The 19,338-nt window shown below is 34.1% G+C and overlaps 1 pseudogene; it reads right to left on the bottom strand.

The window, feature by feature from the left end:
• Window positions 1–6,711: 6,711 nt before the first annotated feature.
• On the bottom strand, window positions 6,712–8,244 carry LOC110110555 (annotated as a pseudogene).
• Window positions 8,245–19,338: the final 11,094 nt, after the last annotated feature.

Here is a 19,338-nt window from a genome sequence, read left to right as displayed (position 1 = left end):
CTTTGAATTTTTTTTTTCTTTTGGCCTAACCTTTGTAGATATTGTAAATCGCCTAACAGCGATGAGCTGAGCCGTGGAAAAATCTCCCAGGGCTTGTTTTGTTATGGGATGGTTGCTTAAAGAGAAATGCACATAACAAATTTTATTTATTAAAAAAAAAAGTTAATGTCCTAATGATGTGTTATATTTGTTTTAATGGTAGAAGATGGCATTGGCAGGAACAATGGCCAGCAAAAATGAGCAGGATAATTTTTATTTTAAAAATGAAAATACTTAAATTTAGTTTTTGACCATTTTCAAAATCATTTATTTTATTTTAAATGATTTATTTTATTTATAATATAAAATAAAAAACATTCAAAAAGCACATATCAAATATTTTCTTGCAAACGAGATTAGAAATTTAAAGGTGCTAAAAATTATGACGTTTTAACTAATTTTGTGGCTTTTTAAATTTTTTGATCACAAAGTTTTGGAGTCATTTTCGAAAGGGAAAATTGCCAATGAGAAGCAATACCGTGGGAGGATAAATAGAAGAGATTAAGGCTTCGTTTGGGACGGCTTTTTTATTGTTTTTTAAAACAAAGTTTTAGTACAAATTTTTTTTATTTATTTTTGTACTAAAACTCCGTTTTAGAAAGCAGTAAAAAAGCCGTCCCAAACGAAGCCTAAATTGGGCATGGTTAAATCAAAATTTTAACTTAAATAAAGGACAGTTTGAGAATAATTCATTTTATTAAAAAAAAAAAACATGTTTGTTAGAGGCATTTTAATTGATTTTTATTTTTATTTATTGTGGCAAAATATAAAACATATTGTTTATTCAACAATAATGTCTTTGTTTCAATTAAATATTAAATAAATTGATTAAAAATGATTGTAGCAACAATCGTCAACAACTCATTGGTGAGGCCAATGAGATGCAGTAATTTTAGTTGCTAACGACAACGACAATCGGCGGTAGAGAAGTCATAGACTCGATAGTTTACAAATAATCAAAATACTCCAAAACAGTTTTGAGTATTTTTTTTTTAATAATGTGATATATTTTTAAAATTAAAAAATAGTTAAAAAAACGCTATTTAAAGAATCCCATAATGTTTTTTTTTTTTTAATTTATTTTAAAAAAAAATCTAGCTATTTGTATAAAATAGATTTTAGCATTTTGGATGTTTATAAAAATCGCAATCATTGTAAACTAATTCATCACTTAGGTGTTTTGAATATAAGTAATTTAAATCACCTTCAATTAAGGGAGAAATTATTATGTGTGGAGACTAGATGCAGCACGCTATTTGTAGACCAACTAGAATGCACCACGTCAACGATATCGAGCCGTGGTACCGAGCGAAGGGGTGACGTAACACATTCTGTTTGGTCTCTGGACGGCGTTCGACATTCACAGAGAATAATTAATCCAATTAAGGATTCTATTTGTATGGAGAATGGGGCTATATTTAGTTTTAAGTTCTGTCATTTATGCAATTTTACAACCCATCAAATAATCCACATTGATTCTCATGATCATAAATTATTCTTTCAACATTTGAGTTTCTTAATGATCAAATCTTGCCTGTAATCCTTAATAAATATATATATGATCATGAGAATCAATGTACATGAGCTTATTATATTTCTCTTGTTGAAAACACTCATTTTGATTATAAGCACAGAAGATTTGGAGATTATTTGATTCTTCAATTAATATGAAGAGATTTTCATTTATGCTTTAAGTATTTGATTTGGGCTCATTTCGATATAGTGGGATCGTTGGAAGAAGGAAGATACAAGAACAAATTAAATCAAAGAAAATAACAAACTCAAAGCACTATCATGTATCTTTCAATAATAATCCCCTCTTCCCCTAAATGCATTACTATATATATTGTTCTTCTCAAGATACAATAGTTGTATCTTGCCAAATAGATGATCAAACAAGTAAAAAGTGTAAATTATACGGCACTAACAGAAAAGGTTGCTTTGCAAGAGGAGAGCAATATAAAACAAAAAAGATAGTAAAAGTATATGATATAATTCATGTGTAACTACTATATGATGCATCACATCATTTTCTTCCTGTATCTGAAGAGTCTGACTCCAATAATGAGATGCTAGTTTGTGCAACATCTGGCTAGTTGAAAAAAAAATTCTCGACGATGGCGATCCACTGCCATCTTATACGTAAAATTTGAGTCAATTATTATATTTCGTTCTTGTGAAACATCCACCAACCTATTATATGCAATATAGACAACTGACATTAAGGCAAAATTTCCAGCATTTTGTGGCTTCACTTCACTAAGCCTTAATAAAGCTATCTCTACAAGCTCTGCATTGCATCCTCCATGATAACAAAATGAACCTCGTACACCAGCATGAGGCTCCATAGCTTTGCTGCATCGATACACCTATTTATGAAGGTGTGTTGTATATAATACACCGATACACATATACGCCTTTGATACGGCACCCATACGTGTGGGATACATCATTGTCGTATCCAATTAAAATACGATTTAATTTCAAAATTAGGACACATATCCGATACGCATGTCCATTGATAAACAAAAAAATCTGAAAAAAGACCCATCGTATTTACTTAATTTCGAGGCTGCGAGCGAGATTCTCTCATTTCCGTGATGGATTTGAGTCTCCTGATGATATGGGATTATTAGAAATTGCTAATCTTTCACTTGATGAGTATGAATTAGAAGCTATGATATTTATTGAAGATGATATAGAAGTTCAAAGACAAACCGCTGAAGAAGCTAATCATATAATTCTTTCTATTGAATAGTTGAAATTTCATGCGCTAGACAATTTATGTTTATGATTTCGTTGTTGTACTAGACATTTAATGCTTAATTTTATTTTAATATTATAAGCTACAAGGCTAGAAATGATGTTAATTTCTTTTTTTTTGTATTTTCAAATATTATGCTTTGATTGTTTTCTTTATTTTTATTTATGATTTATAAATTATAATGTCGTGTACGTACACGTATCCTATAATTTTAAGAATTGACATGTCCTGTATCCATGTCGCCGTATCCATATTGATGCAACATAGCTCCATAGGCTTTGATTTCACAAATCATATGCCTCTTTCAACAAACCTGCTCGTCCAAGAAGATCACCATACATGCATAGAAAATCAGGCGAAGGATCGATATTGTAAACATCATTCATCAACTTAAAATACCTAGTACACTCTTCAATGAGGCCAACTTGACCACATGTCATGAGTATCACTATCAATGCAACATCATCTAGGATGATCCCTTCTTTAAGCATTTTATCAAATAGTTCAGCTACCTTAGCCCCAAAACCAAGTATATAATTGTTATGTCCTGAAATATTTGCTGCGGTAGAGAGTGATATACTTTAGCGTCCTAGCTTTGTACGATATCCAGCACACAAACACTAAATGAGTAAGAGTGAAGCCTTTATAAGAGATACCAGAGTTTTTATGTGGAAACCCCTAAAAAGGGAAAAAATCACGGGGCCTGGCCCAGTTTGAAAGAATCCACTAATGCTTGCAATTGATTACAAATGAGACTCTTCCTTATGAGGAAGGTCCTAGCTCGAAGTAGCAAATATACATAATATAGAGTGCATTAAATGGTACAAGTTGAAAGAATAAGTGTTGATATGCTCGTTTGGGTGACAAGGCCATAATTAGTGAGCGATGTAGGTTGGAAGGACCGTAATCGGATGAAGGTGGTCGGAAGAACCGTAGTCGGACGACGGAGGTCAAAAAGATTGTAGTCAAGTGATGGTGCTTAGAATGACTATAGTCGGCAGACCATGATGGTCAGAAGGACAGTAGTTAACGATGGTCGAAAGGACAGTAGTTGACGATGGTCATTATAAGAATCGTAGTCGGCCGACGACGGGGGTCAGGAGGATCGAAATTGCGCGACGGTGGTTGGAATGATCGTAATTGGCGACCAACGGTGGTCGAAAGGACCATAACTGACGGGCAACGGAGTTCAGAAGGATCATAGTTGGCAATGGCGTCAGAAGGACCATAGTCGAGGCTTACAGAGGTTGGGAGGATCGTAGTTAGGCGATGATGATCGGAAGGACCGTAGTCCGCCGGTGACGGAGATTGGAAGGACCGTAATCTGTGGGCGACAAAGGTTGGGAGGACCGTGGGTGATTGACGAATGGGTGGAATTCCGACGATGGTCATAAAGAACTCCGGCAATGGTCAACAAATGAATAAAAATTTGGCAGAAGTCCAATTGTGGTTAGAAGACTAGTCGTGGTCGTCGAACTTTAAAAGTCTGTCGATGGTCAGAAGACTGACAGAAGTTTATTGGTGGTCAGGAAGAACTCCGGCTCGACGATATGAATCTAACGAGCTTAAGATCGTTGAATTTTGACATTATTTAAGATACCCAAATACTCGATAAACATCCTATGATCAAGGGAATCAATATCGACCATTCATCCAAAATACTCCCAACCTAATCTTGATCTTCTCACTATTTATATAAATAAACCTCTGCATTCTTCACAAGGTGAGGGGGAAGGAAGAGAATGAGAGGAAGAAGGAAGAGAAATATTAGATATCTCTTGCCACCAAGTTCCTTCTTGACCACTACCCAGACTTCCACCAGACCACCGACTATTGTTGGACATCCACCGGACCAGTTCCTGTCATCAGACTTCTGCTCGATGCCAGAATTCCATCCATGACTGGACTTCCGCACGTCGCCATACTTCTGCCAATGTCCGGACTTTCACCGGACCACCATCAATTGCCGGGCTTCTGCCCGGTCACCGACCGATGTTGGACTTCAACCCGGCCACCGACAAACTTCAGACTTTTTTTCGACCACGAACTGAATCCGGATTTACACCAAGACACCGACTATCGTTTGTTGCTCTGACTTCCATAGCCAGACAATAATCTTTTTGACCATTGTCATCTGTCTACTACGGTCCTTCCGACCACTGTCATCGACTACGGTCTTTTCGACCTCCATCGCTCGACGACTATAGTCATTCCTACCTCCGTCACCAAACAACAGTTATTCTAACCTCTGCCAATTGTTGACTACGGTCCTTCCGACCTCCATCGTCATACCACAATCTTTTTGACCTCTATCGCAAGACTACGATCTTTTCACCCTCAATCTCCCATCGACTATGGACCTTCCGACCACCGTCACTAGATTACGGTCTTTCCAACCTCTGTTGCCCATTGAATATGGTCTTGCCGACAAAACGAACATGTCAATATTGATTCTTCTATTTCCCATCATGTAGTGCACTCTATATGATGTATATTTGCTTATCAATCCAAGACTTTCCCCCAATGAAGGGCCTCATTTATAATCGACTGTAAATACTAGTAGATTCATTCAAACTGGGCTATGCCTCATAATTTTTTTTCCCTTTTTAGGGGTTTCCACGTAAAAAACTCTGGTCTCTTATGAACAACACACTTTCTTTTATCTGATTGTGTGTTGGATCTTCATACAAAGTTAAGACGTTAAACTTTATATTTCTCTATTGCCGCGAATATTTCATTACGCAACAAGAGTGATAAATCACCAAACAACAAATTAGAAAAAAAGATAAAATATAACATAAAATACAACAAATTAATAAGAGCCGGTTTTAATTAAAACTTCATTTAGGACAATTTTCTTACAGCTATCTAAATCAATTTTTTATTACAATTTTTTTTAAAACAACAAAAAATAGTTGTCAAAAGTGATCCCAAACAACGTCTAAGGCTTCGTTTGGGACGACTTTTTTCCTTATTTTTAAATTAGCTTTCTAAAAAATTGATTTAAACAGTAAAAAAGTAATCCCAAATGAAACCTAAATTTAAATGAATAATGTAGAGGAGGATTCAGCTCACTAAAAAATAATAGCCACAAACAGATTATTCAATTTGGAAAAAAAAACCACTTCAATTATTTCAAAATCTAAGTACATTAATGCACAAGTAAAAAACAACCTTTTTGAGTAATAATTTGGTAAAGGGTTCGCACTTTTCTCCCTGCTTTATTTTTCATCAATTACAATTAAGTCTGCTTTTTTTTTTCTGATTTTTCACTATTTTTTATAAGATTTCTTAAGTGAAAATTTATTTTTTACAATCAAAATATCTAAGTTTATTTTACCACAACATTTCACAATATAATAAAAATTTACAGTCATCCCAAATAAATCTTTATTTCAATTTTTTGTTAATTATGTGTTGATTTGATGTAAAAAATATCGATAGTACTCTTATTTATCTCTCACAAAAATACAAATTGTTCCCTAATCTTGTCTTCTACGATTGACCAAGACAGGTGATAGCCTCTGACTGTTCGGTACTGGTCTACTTAGCCTTCAGAGCCGCTGTTAAGTAGTTAGATTCAAAACGAAAAAGTATATTTATGAATATTTATAAATGTAATACTAAAAAAGTTATATTTATAAATGAAAGAAGAATTTTTTCAAAAACTATAATCAAAATGTCAAAAATATTACTCATTAATAATTAAATACAATCCGCTATATATTTTTGTATACTTATTATCGTAGAGGTCATTCAGGCGGGTGCAGAAGAAAATCAGCTTGAAATAATAATAATAGTCGCATTCATCATAGTTCAATCATCTCACCAACAATCAGATAGCATATATCATTTTATGAAGCATTTAGTTTTCTAAAAAAAAAAATCTACTTGTTAATTTAACTAAATTATTTTTTACATGTAATCTGTAAGGCGCTCCACAGTGGTAAAGTCTCATCTTTTGTGTTGGCTATAGTGACAATAGTCTCATTGAACACTTGAAGATGCTCGAAGATATCAAAATGATCTTCTAGTTCATGGGAGAATTCGCAAAACTCTGTTTCCATCGAAAAAAATGAGGTTTTCCCTTATTTCGACCGGAGAATAGAAAAGAGACATTATTATCAAGATTCTTACAAAAAAAATGATACATTCCATGCCCTCGGAGAACACTTTTTCGTGCAAAGTCACTTATATATCCAGTCTCTTTTTCGGACCCCAATAATGAATTGAATCGAAACGGCTTTCTTGCTTGGAAAGAAGGCTCCCTTTTTGTCTGAAAGAATATCTGACCGCGCATCATCTCCATAGCCAATTTTCCAAATAGGATTATGAAATCAGAGTTTGGTACTTATTGCAGGATAGAATATACGCGGAGATAGAGTTAGAAAATTTTCGTCTCAACGTTGTACGGATATCTAGCTCACAAATAGGAGATAAAATAACACCATGAGTTTTACGTGGAAAACCCTAAAAGAGGAAAAAGCACGGGGCCATGCCCTGTTGAAGGAGTTCCATTAGTGTTTGTTTGAAGTACAAGAGGTTGACTCGTCCTTAAAATATAGAACAATAAGATTACAATGAATCACTTCTGGATTGAAAATCAGTTATAACGTCGGGCAGAGTTCTGACATCACTTAGAGATCGGGTGAAATTCCGGCGTCACTCGAACGTCGGGCTTAATTTTGGCATCACTTGAGCGTCAGACATAATTTTGGCGTCACTCGGGCATCCGGCAAAACTCCGGCGTCACACGGGCATCGGGCAGAACTCCGGCGGTGGTCGAAGAGGAGTTATTCCCTCATATTATTCTCTTCTTCTTGCTTGGGTTCCCTCTCATGAGAAATGAGGGGTCTATTTATAGATATATATTATGGAGTGGCATGGCTTGTAAATAGATGAGAGATAAAGGGTAAATAGGAAGTGGTCGGATGGACGGCCGATATTGAATCCCTTGATTGTGTACCGTTCGTTAGACATTTGAAGGTCTTAATGATGTCAGAATTCAGCGAACTTAGGCTCGTTGGATTTGTCTCATCGAGCCACTCAATTCAACTATAAGAATGTCATATTTGGAAACCATTTGGTAACTCAAATTGTTGTTTGAACTTTCCAATAGCACTTCGGGTGCTTGATTTGGACTCATTTGGGCTCGGATTGAGCCGATTTTGATGTCGTTGAGTTTGTATTTCCGAGATGCTCAGTTTGACTATAAGTTTGATGAAATCAGAGTTCAGGTGAGCCCGAATTTAATTTTTGAATTTTCCGGCTTCATTTTGCCTCGAGATTCGTGCCCGGTCAAGATAATTTTTTGATGATATATCAGTTCTATTATGATTTCACACGATCCAAGAACTTCCATAAAGTTGGTTTTATTCGGTTTGAGCAACGGATCATGACGTGATACATCTTCGTAATGAAAAATGGAGTGGAAACATCATGATGAGTTGGTTTTTCTGGTTTTCTTCTATAATGAGCACTGTGAATTATATTCGCTTACAAAATGATAGTGAAGTTTTCTCTTCGTTCAGTGCAAACAAGCAGTATGATGGTTGGGAGTTTTAACTATCAAGTAAGAATACTTAGATTTGAGTTATATATATATGTCACAATTTATTTTAATTGATCTAAATTTTTAAAGAAAAAATTTTTGCTGGAAAATGATAATATGACTTAATTTTTTTTGCGACATGTGACTATTGACATCTACGATTAGATGACAAAGGAATCAAAAGTATAGGCAATGATATGTTGGTTATTAATTGTGACAGAAACGTTGTTGTTGTTTTTTATGAGCTTGTATTGGTTTTTGTGTATTAGAGTAGTGGTGAAGCATTCTGCCTCTGTTAGATTCCGAAGTTGCTCGCCAATAAGTTTATTAATCTTCTCAGTAGTAGACTAGTAGTGATGAATTCCATATTTGATTTTACATTGAATTTCCACGCTTTTCAGACTGATAACAAATGTGATGGGATAGAATTCTGAAAGCATTTATAACTAATCTTATGCGTTTGTTATATATGTATTAGTTTTGGACCTTATAGATATCTCTCTTAAGAAAAAATGATGATGATATATGGCTCATACTCGAAGTATTCAACAATTGAAGAAATATATATTTGTTTATTTACTAGGAGACATATACTTGGACAAAGTTCATATTGGACTAAGTTAAAACTAATGAGTTATAACCTCTAATATTTGCAAACCATTCAAGAGGCATTAAGTCATTCTAAGTTGTAGAATTTGAACCTGATTTAAAACTTAAATCAATTTTATTGTTTGAGCCTGATTCAAACATCAGTTCGAACATTATTTTAAATCCTTACCTTAACTTAGGTATCAAAATTGAAGTGGGCTTGCAACCACGTTCAATCCTGGTTCAAAATGTGTGTTCAAACCTAATTTGAAATATTGATATTGAAAACTCAATCATGACAGGCTTTGATGTATTGGTGGCATGTGATTTCTCAATGAGAGCTAGGTGAGTCCAAACTTGGATGGGATTAGTGGTGTAAGAGGAGAAGAGGATTTTAGAATGAAAGATTGTTAGGAGTTTGCCGACGATATCGACGATGAGTGAGAAGAAAAATATTTCATGATGGGAGATCGATGTGAGTAGGATTCAACGGACTGATGGTGGGTGAGGAGAGCAGGAGCTTGCTTGCAAAGGGACACCAAAAACTGATTGTGTATGGGAAGAAGAGGATTTTGCAATGGGAGCTTATTTGTGGCAATCTTCAATTCGACTGGCAACATATAAGAAGAAGGGGATTTCATAAAGGGAGCTCATTAGGGAAGGTCACAATGGGACCATCTGCATGTGAGGAGGAGGCTCACTTTGGATAACATCTTTGGATCGAGGGTGTGCAACATACTATCCAAAGAAATTATTATGGGATTGACAAATGTGAAGGAATGTTTGGACTTGGTTTGAACATTTATTCGTAACTTAGTTTGAATAAAGATTTGAATTTAAACCAATTTGAACCAAATTTCTTCTAGGTGGACTTCAATAAAAAAATTCACATATTCAAGACAGATAACTTCATAAAAAAGAAAATTTGTAGACATATTTCTCTAAGAAAATAAATTAAGAGGATATTTCTTCAATTATGTGTTATACAAGATAGAAATAGTGATTCTTTTCTAAAAATGTGTTATAGGTTTTTTTATATAATCAACCCTCCATATTTTAATTATTTCATGGTGATTATTATAAGATTTTATCACCTCAAATTATTATAAATATGTAGATTATGCAAAGACCATAATGGCTACAAAATTCTACATCAAATTCCTAATTAAACTGCTTTGAACTACTATTTACTCTAACTATTATTAAAATTGTTGCTAAAAGATTCCCAACATGTGTAACAATTTTAAAATCACAACAATTAAATTAGGTGTTGTTTGGTTCCAAGTATTACTATTATTAACTAAAGTAAATAAAAGAGTTTTAAAAAAATTTTATGTTTGATTAGAAGAAAAGCAACTGCATAAATAGTAGTGTATTTTGAATTCTCAATATAGTTCATTTCTAATATATTTAGAATTCTTCAAATTTGAAGAATTTTAAAATATATCGTTTTATACTAAGTGTTGTTTCCATCAATGACTGGTGACCACCTTCAATTGACCCTCACAATCACCATTAGCTCTCCCTTACTGTTGCTGGCTGGACATCGCTCTTCATCACTTGTCATCGTCAACTGCCTTCAATTATCACAATAGCAATCACCATCACAGTTGATTGATCTCTAATTTTTGTCAATGTGTGCCCCCAAATTATACAATGAATTAATTTTACTAAATTACAAAAAAAAAAAAAACTATGGAACATTTCAACCAATCAATTTAAAAAAAAATTAAAACATATATTTATTTTACATCATTTTTTTTACTCTTTACTATCTTTAAGCAAAATAAACTGCCCCTACTGCAACAACTTCTTTAATCACTACAGTAGGCTAATAAATTAAAACGATAATAATGGACCGATCATTTTTCTCATAATGTCCCACTTTGCGCGCTTTCTAATTAAGCACACTTACACAACTCTCCTTGGCCTATTGGTTGAGAGCTTAGGCTTCCAACTAAGAGGTCCAAAATTCGAGTCCATATGTATGCGTTGTTTGTGTGAGTTTGACTTTAATGACCTAAATGTCAAAAAACAAAAAATCACACTCCTCTTTCTAGCATGGCACTGAACCTCGCTCCCACCAAGCTGACCCCCAAAATCCAATAAAACTCCAACACGTGCCTCTTAGATCTTAATATATCATTGCAATTTATAACGGTCAAGCTATGTAATACCAGCAAGCTCAGTGACTTATAAAATAACTTAATCAAGCTTAACTATAAAACTCATCGATTGTTAATTATCGTGGCCACACAGGTACCGTAGCTGTCAGAAGGTAAGCTCCATGCCATAAAGATGGCCTAGTACTGCTCCTGTGCCAGCCCTTGCATCCATGCACTGTCAAATCCGAGGCAATGCAAATCCAACTTACAAACCACAAAACACTTTTTTCTCCGTTGGATAAAGTTACCTCCCAGTTTATAAGAACTAGATAGCAAGCAACTTAGCTTCTTATTATAAGAGAAAGATTTCATTTTTCTTCTTCTCTCTAAGCAACTGCCTCTATAACATCTGTTTCATTGCTCTTTTGAGCAGTGATGCTCATCCCTTGGAGATAAAGTGCTTCTTCTTCGTTCCAAATCCTTAAAAGGGAAAGAGAGTAAAGAGAAGAAAGCATCTACGTCTTCATGGAATAAGGAGATCTTCCTGTCCCCACCCTGCTTGTGTATGATAAATCTATTTTTATATATGTGTGTACATATATAAGCATTCATCGTATGGTTTTGCATGTGGAAAGGAGGCTATACTGTTCAGCCAAGGATGACTTGCCGGCATATTTTGTTGACTTAATTACTAATGCATTCTTTTATATGATTTATGTGATGCGGTGCATGCATGATGCATGAAATTAAACCGGCAAGTTATTTTTGGCTATATTGTTACCTCCTTTTCTCATGCAAGATCCATGATGATGATGATGATGATGATGATGATGATAAAGCTTTGTTTTGTCAGCTCTCTATCCTTTGAAAACAAGAAGAAAGGTATACATTTACTGTTTAATTGGTTTTCTTGTTACATATCATATAACAACATCTTTCCTCAATGGTCAACTTATGTTTGACTTTTTTCACTTAGCTCAAGATTATTCTCTTATGATACCTCAACTACATAAAAATCTCTATGCATAGGCGCTTCAACTACATGTGATCGATGTGCGCTTACCGAATAAGAAAACTTTCGTATGCAATGGCGATCTTTAATTACTAAACTATTTAGAAACTGAATTTAACATTTACTAATTTATCCAACTTAATAAAAGAAACAATTCATGCTATGTTTGTAAACGCTGTGTTGTACAAATAGATCTTTTAATGTACTTAGAGAAAAGCAAGAATTAATTTCTTATTTCATTTTGAAAGGCAATAATTTCAGAGTTTCAAGTACATATTTTTGTCATTGAAAGCAATAATTTCCACTGCCACAGGAGTAAGGTAAGGTGCAATAATTGAAAGAAAAAACAAAACCAAGTAAATCCAATTAAATACAACCAACAACCACAACAACAAAATGTTCCATGAAATTCTTAGATTTAGAAATAAAAAAGTTATACAAAGATTAGGTTTGTGCTCAATCTTGTTGGAGGTTAGTTAAGCTAACTAAGTGGCTTTGATCAGAACAAAAAAAAAAAAAAAAAACTAAGTGAATTTTCACCACTTTTATATTTTACTCACGACAATAATTTTTATATAGTTATATATTTTTTTATAGAAAGAATAGATATTATAATATTAGTCACTTTTTAATGTGAATAAAAGTAATATTTAGAACTCTTTCAGGTTATAATCACATTTGCAAAAATGTAATTTTTTTAATCAATAATATGTATTTTCTTAAGTAAAAAAAATATAGTTTTTGTATGTAATTTTGATACGTACAGTTAAGACACCGAAAGATTATATGAACAAATTAAAAAATTTATAGATTAGATATGTAAATATGAAAGAATTCTGTGGTATGCATATAAATCCCCTTTTTTAAAGTAAAATAAGTACTTATCACAAAGGAATGAATATGTGGTTGTGAATGTTTGTGTCTATAAATAAACAAATTTTGAGGGAAATATGTACATATCACATAAAAATTATGTATTTATATATCTAATATTTATATTTTTATATTTATAATATTATTTATATTTATATTTTAAAAGTAAAATATATTTTTAATTTATATATTTTGATATAATTTAGATATAAAAATTTAGATGTTAGATATTTAAATAAAATGGGCATGTTTCTCAATCAATTCCTTTGGACTAAAGCAACCTCACTATTTGTCTTATATATAAATATATTATTAAGCTTGATTATGCATGTTATGTTATTTGATGTAAAATTTAGATGTTGAACTGAGCTGTCGTGTCATAGTTGGAGTAGGGGTGTAAGTTAATGGAACTAGTTTGATCTCATATTCATTAATGAGCTCTTAAGTTAAGCTTATCATGCTACAGACTCGAGCTTTAGTTCAAATTGGAGCTCATGTATTACAAGCTCAAGCTCAAGCTAATTATCTCAATTTGGCTCGTTAGATCTCGAGTTAGTTCAATTAAAAACCCTAAATGCTACTTTTTTCTTATTTTGATTAACTTGGCTCTTCACTAAATTTTCATGCTCATTTTCTTCCCAAAATGTTGGACTCCGTAATGCCTCCTTTAGCAGATTAACTATTGCAGTAATTTCTACTGGACTAATCGTTGCCTTCTACATCAAACAACAAACCCTAGTCACAACTTGCATTGGACATGCTAAGGGAGAAATTATTCTGTGTGGACATCAAATGCAGCTCTGCATTCGCAGACCAATCAAAATGAGCCACATCAACAATACCACTAATTATATGTAAACCCTAATTTCTAACATTTCCAATACTTTTTACCTATAAAATTAGAAAGGGTCCTTAGTGCTGAAAAAGGAATATAGACCTACATAAATAAACATCAACTACTAAAGGATTACGGACGGACTACGTTTATTCATTGTGTTTGAATAATAGCTTTGACATTTACATGACATTGTCTCTTATATTCCTATTTTGGAGCACTCGTTTTGATTAACTTGGCTCTTCACTAAATTTTCATACTCATTTTCTTCCCAAAATGTTGTCGGACTCTCTCATGCCTCCTTTAGCAAATTAACTCGCTACTGGACTAATCATTGCCTTCTATATTGAACAACAAACCCTAGTCACAACTTGCATTGGACATGCTAAGGGAGAAATTATTATGTGTGGATGTCAAACACAGCTATGCATTCGGAGACCAATCAAAATGAGCCACATCAACAATACCACTAATATGTAAACCCTAATATCTAACATTTGCGATACTTTTTACCTATAAAATTAGAAAGGTTCCTTAGTGCTGAAAAAGGAATATATATCTACATAAATGATCTTAATTACTAAAGGATTATTGACGAACTATGTTTATTCATTGTGTTTGAATAAGAGCTTGGACATTTACATGGCATTGTGTCTTCTATTCTTATTTTGGAGCAACCAGCAGATACTTTGGATGGCTCCAATAATCCAGCTTTTAAGAATTTCACTGCTTATTTTTACTCTAATTTTGAAAGTGTGCCTTGGTTAAATTTCATATGGCATTAGCAACAATGCCCCAATTTCTCTGTTTTTGCTTGGATGACTATTCTCGGGAAGCTTAAAACAGCCGACTTACTTATTCGAAGATCAACTGATGTTAGGCCGGAATGCGCGCAGGTTTTGCAATTCTGCACATGAATCTCATAGCCACATCTTTTTCGATTGTGATTACTCGTTTATGGTGCTCTACTCTTATTCTCTCGCTAAAATCTTTTCTACTTAGGCCAAATGTGCTGCAAGTTTTTTATTTTCTTGAGCATTCCCTTTTACTCAATTATTGGGAGAAAATGTTTATATTCTTGGTTGTTTGCTGCTCCATTTATCACCTAGGGAGAGTCTTCATTTTTTTTTTTTTTGGAATTTTAGGTCAAGGACGATGATGAGTGTGGCCCTTCACATCTTGATGTTTGGAAGGCCCTTGCGGCAACCACTGTAAACTTTGAACAAATTTTTTAATATATTAAATTTTTACGGCTGGTTCCTGTCTAGTTTGATATTAAAAAACAATGCGATGATCGTCAACAGAACTAATTAAATCGTGTTAATCCTTTCTAAATAGATCAAAATAGATCAAACAATCATGGCATTCCCCACGCTTTTTTTTTCTATTCATAACCAGCGCAATGGGCCAACCTATATATATACACACCGGTCCAACTTCACAACTCTTATTAGAGGTGTAAATGAGTCAAGTTAACTTCAAGTCACTAAAATTTGATTTATTAATGATGTTTGAGCTCGGGTTTTATTTATTGATTATTTGTATGAGTGATGAATTTCTCTTTGAAAAGACAAATTGTGGACTATTATGATACTTCATTTTCAAACCAACTTAAAATTTTTAATGTATAATAAAATTAATAACTGATATGACATCAAAAAATTATCTTGATCGGGCATGAATCACGATGCAAAATCAAGTTGGAAACTTTCGAAATTAAAATTGAGACAATCCGAACTCCGATTTCAACAAACTTATAGTCGAACTGAGCGTCTCGAGAATATGAACCAAACGACACCAAATTCAACCCAATCCGAGCCCAAACGGGTCCAAATCAAGGGTTAGAAGCGCTGTTGGAAGGTTCGAACAACAATTTGGATTGCCAAACAGTTTCCAAACATAACGTACTTATTGTCGAATAGAGCGGCTCGACGAGAGAAGAATCCAACAAGCCCAAGATCACTGAATTCCGACATCACTAAGACATTCAAATGTCCATCAAACAGTTCATGATCAAGGGATTTAACATCGGCCGTCCATCCAACCACACTCCCTATTTACCCCTTGATCTCTCACCTGTTTACGGGCCAACAACAATTTGGATTGCCAAACAGTTTCCAAACATAATGTGCTTATTGTCGAATCGAGCGGCTCGACGAGAGAAGAATCCAACAAGCCCAAGATCACTGAATTCCGACACACTAAGACATTCAAATGTCCATCAAACAGTTCATGATCAAGGGATTCAACATCGGCCGTCCATCCAACCACACTCCCTATTTACCCCTTGATCTCTCACCTGTTTACGGGCCATGCCACTCAAAATCTATAAATATACCCCCTCATTTCTCTTGAGAGGTATTCAAGCAAGAAGAGAAGAGAAGAAGAGAAAAGAAAGAAGAAGCTCCTCCTCGACCACCGCCTGAGTTTGTCTGACCACCGCCAGTGTTTGTCGGACCACCGCCTGAGTTCGTTGGACTACCACCTAAGGCCCTCACCTTCGCCGGACCACTGCATGAGGCCTTCGCCTTAGCCGGACCACCGCCTAAGGCCCTCGCCTTTGCGGGATCACCGCCTTAGGCCCTCACCCTTGCCAGATCCTCGCCTAAGGGCCTAAACTTTGCCAGATCAAAACTTGAGGCCCTATACTCAGCCAGACCATCAACTAATGCCAGAATTCTACCAAGTCACTATCGGACTACCAACTAACGCCCCAATTTCCAAGTGACGCCATATTTTACACTAGACTTCAACCATAAGGTTGACATTTGTAATCTGATCATCCTCTGAGACGAGTCAGCCCACTGTAATCAACTCAAATTCTAGTGAAATCTTTTCAAATGGGCTAGGCCCCGTGGTTTTTCCCTTTTTTCAGGGTTTTCCACATAAAAAATCTTGTGTTCTATGTGAGCTAGATATCCGTGCAACGCTAAGACGTAAAATTACATTTCTATCGCCGCGTATATTCTAGCCCGCAACAATAATTTATCAATCAAATTAAAATTTTTATTTTGTAAACTCGCATGGCCTCTTTACATTGATATTTATGAAACATTATTATTCAATTTAGCGGTAGGAGATTTTATTATGTTTAGTCATTGATAATTTGTTGGCTACTTGACTAGGTTGGTCATGGTTAGTCAAATAACTCGGGCCAATCAAGAAGCAATATCATCTAGATTTTTTTTTTTGGATAAAGCTCACATAATTTGGGGTATACACATTAATATAAATAGAAGACTACAAGCCGTTAATGATATGAAACAAAAGACTCTAAAAATACAACATTTAAAATAAAACCTAAGAATCATTGTTCCAACCTTTTACAATAAACAAACTAAAGGAAAAAAGTGGTAGCCAAATCCATCAAGAGAACCACCCAAACGAGGTACACATCTCAAAAAGGCCAAGGCAAACACAACGAAAGCTCCAAGCAACATCACCTGCAGAAAATGAAACAAATAAACCAAAAAAAAAAAAAGCAAAACGGAGGAAATTAAAATAGAACAACAACCACCTAGCTAGAAGGTTTTTGAGATAGTCCATCTTTTGGAACTACCCAAACATTTATCGGCATGGATCATTTTGACTGTTTTTGATTATCCAAAAATTCTGGATCATTCGATTCCACCCTTCTTTGAAGAGACCACCTAATCCTTTTTTCGGAAGCACTGCCTTAATAAGTAACTAAATGTAGTTGAGAATATTTTCTAATCATTTTTATGTCATTAAGTTTTACTTTCTTTTATGAGAGAAATTATCTCTACTACCTTTATTTGCTTGTAAACCCTATATCTCAACAATTTTTCATGATTCCTTTTTATCACTTCCTCCAAGGGAGGATTGGTACGATTATTTTGGTCGGCCTCTATATTTTTATACACCACCTTTAAGTTGTGCTATATCCAGCTCTAAAAAAATACTAATATAATTTTCTTTAATATCCTATATGACCTTATGTTGTCTCAACTCCTTTTTCTTAAAAGTAATTTGTCTCCAGCAACTAAGAAGGACGATTGATTCAATCATAATTAACAGCCTCTAAGTCCTTGTGCTCAATCATTTACTCTCTCAAGGTCGTACCACCTTCACCTTTTAGAACTCACAAGATCACCTTCACCTACCTGGATTATCTTATTGTGTCACTAATTATGAAGACATTGACAATATTGATTTCATTCGTACTTATTGATGTGGAACATTTTAGTTATATTAGAGCGTAGGAACTAGCTTGCCTTCTTGTTTTATAGAAACTTCTTTGCTAATTTTATATAGCCATTGTAAGGAAAGAGAGAGAGAGAGATGATGCATATTATGATATTTTGAGCTTTGAGCTTAGTTTGTTCACCAAATTTGAGAGTTCCTTATAGCATATTCAATTCTTCCGCCACTCCACTAATCACTTGTTATGGCTCCTACAAATTTGGAGAAGACAACCCATTACAAGTTGCAACACAAACCATATATTATATATATATATATATATATATATATCCTATATTATTCTCATTTCAAAAAGACTTCAAGTGCTTTTGAAATTGATTTAGAGCTCAAATGATTTCAAATAAGACTTCATTTGGAATGATCTTTTTATTGTTTTTTAAAGCAGCTTTTTAGTACTAAAATTTGGAGAATATATTTTATGCCTCAAAGTTGTTATTACTATCCAAAATTCGATGCATTAGCACCCTGTGATCCTTCGGAGTTGAAATATCTAACTCAATAGATAGAGAAGAAATGTGGAATCAAGTTTGACATCGTAGTTTTTCTTCAAATCTTCATTGAATACTGCATAAAAGATTGTCACTGTGTGTGTAATTTAGAGGTGGTTGAAGAGAGGGATTGGGAAGCTCTTAAAAATTTTAGCGTCTTTTAATTTATGGTATATTTGGGACATCTTAATTTCTAGCTGTTTTATTTTTTGGTCTCTAACTGTTATTCCATTTGACTACTATTTTTTTGCTTTCTATAAATTTTTGTGGTGAAAAATCACTTTTTATATAGTTGCTCATGTGTAGCAGCTTTAAAAAACAATTATTTGATTTTCTAAAAAAAGAGTATATTTATAATATCTATGATAATTATCAAAAAAAATTTTTTTTTCCGTAACAATTTTATAACCACATCTACGAAACTCCTAAATCATTGTTTGAATACTTGCTTTGAGGTGGTTTATATATTATTGCTTTCTCTTTCATTATTTTTTGCATTTTTCATTAAGAAGAAGCCAATCTTCATCTTTTAGATGCTTCATTATTTTGAATATTTGGAAAATCATCCAATTGTAACCTCGTCATTGTTGAAACTAATCAATGAAAGTACTATGCTCCATTCAAATAAATAATTAACTTTATCTTTACTTTCTATTATTAGTTTTGTGTGAGAATTGATTCTGTAAGCCAATCGGATTGTACCCAGGCCTCAATTTAGTCGGTCAAGCCTGTTGGGAGGTTGCAGGGAACCTCCCCTTGCTTTGGCTTGGGGGCTTTGCCGTCGCTAATTTTTTTTCACCGTACAACCCTACAACGCTTGTGACGCTATACGCATTGCAACGTTGTACACTCATGCTGA

This window comes from Dendrobium catenatum, unplaced genomic scaffold (assembly GCF_001605985.2).
Source record: "Dendrobium catenatum unplaced genomic scaffold, ASM160598v2 fragScaff_scaffold_898, whole genome shotgun sequence".
In the NCBI taxonomy this organism is placed as follows: domain Eukaryota; kingdom Viridiplantae; phylum Streptophyta; class Magnoliopsida; order Asparagales; family Orchidaceae; genus Dendrobium; species Dendrobium catenatum.
The sequence above is the reverse complement of the archived record's forward strand: the minus strand, read 5'-3'. Positions and strand labels throughout refer to the sequence as shown.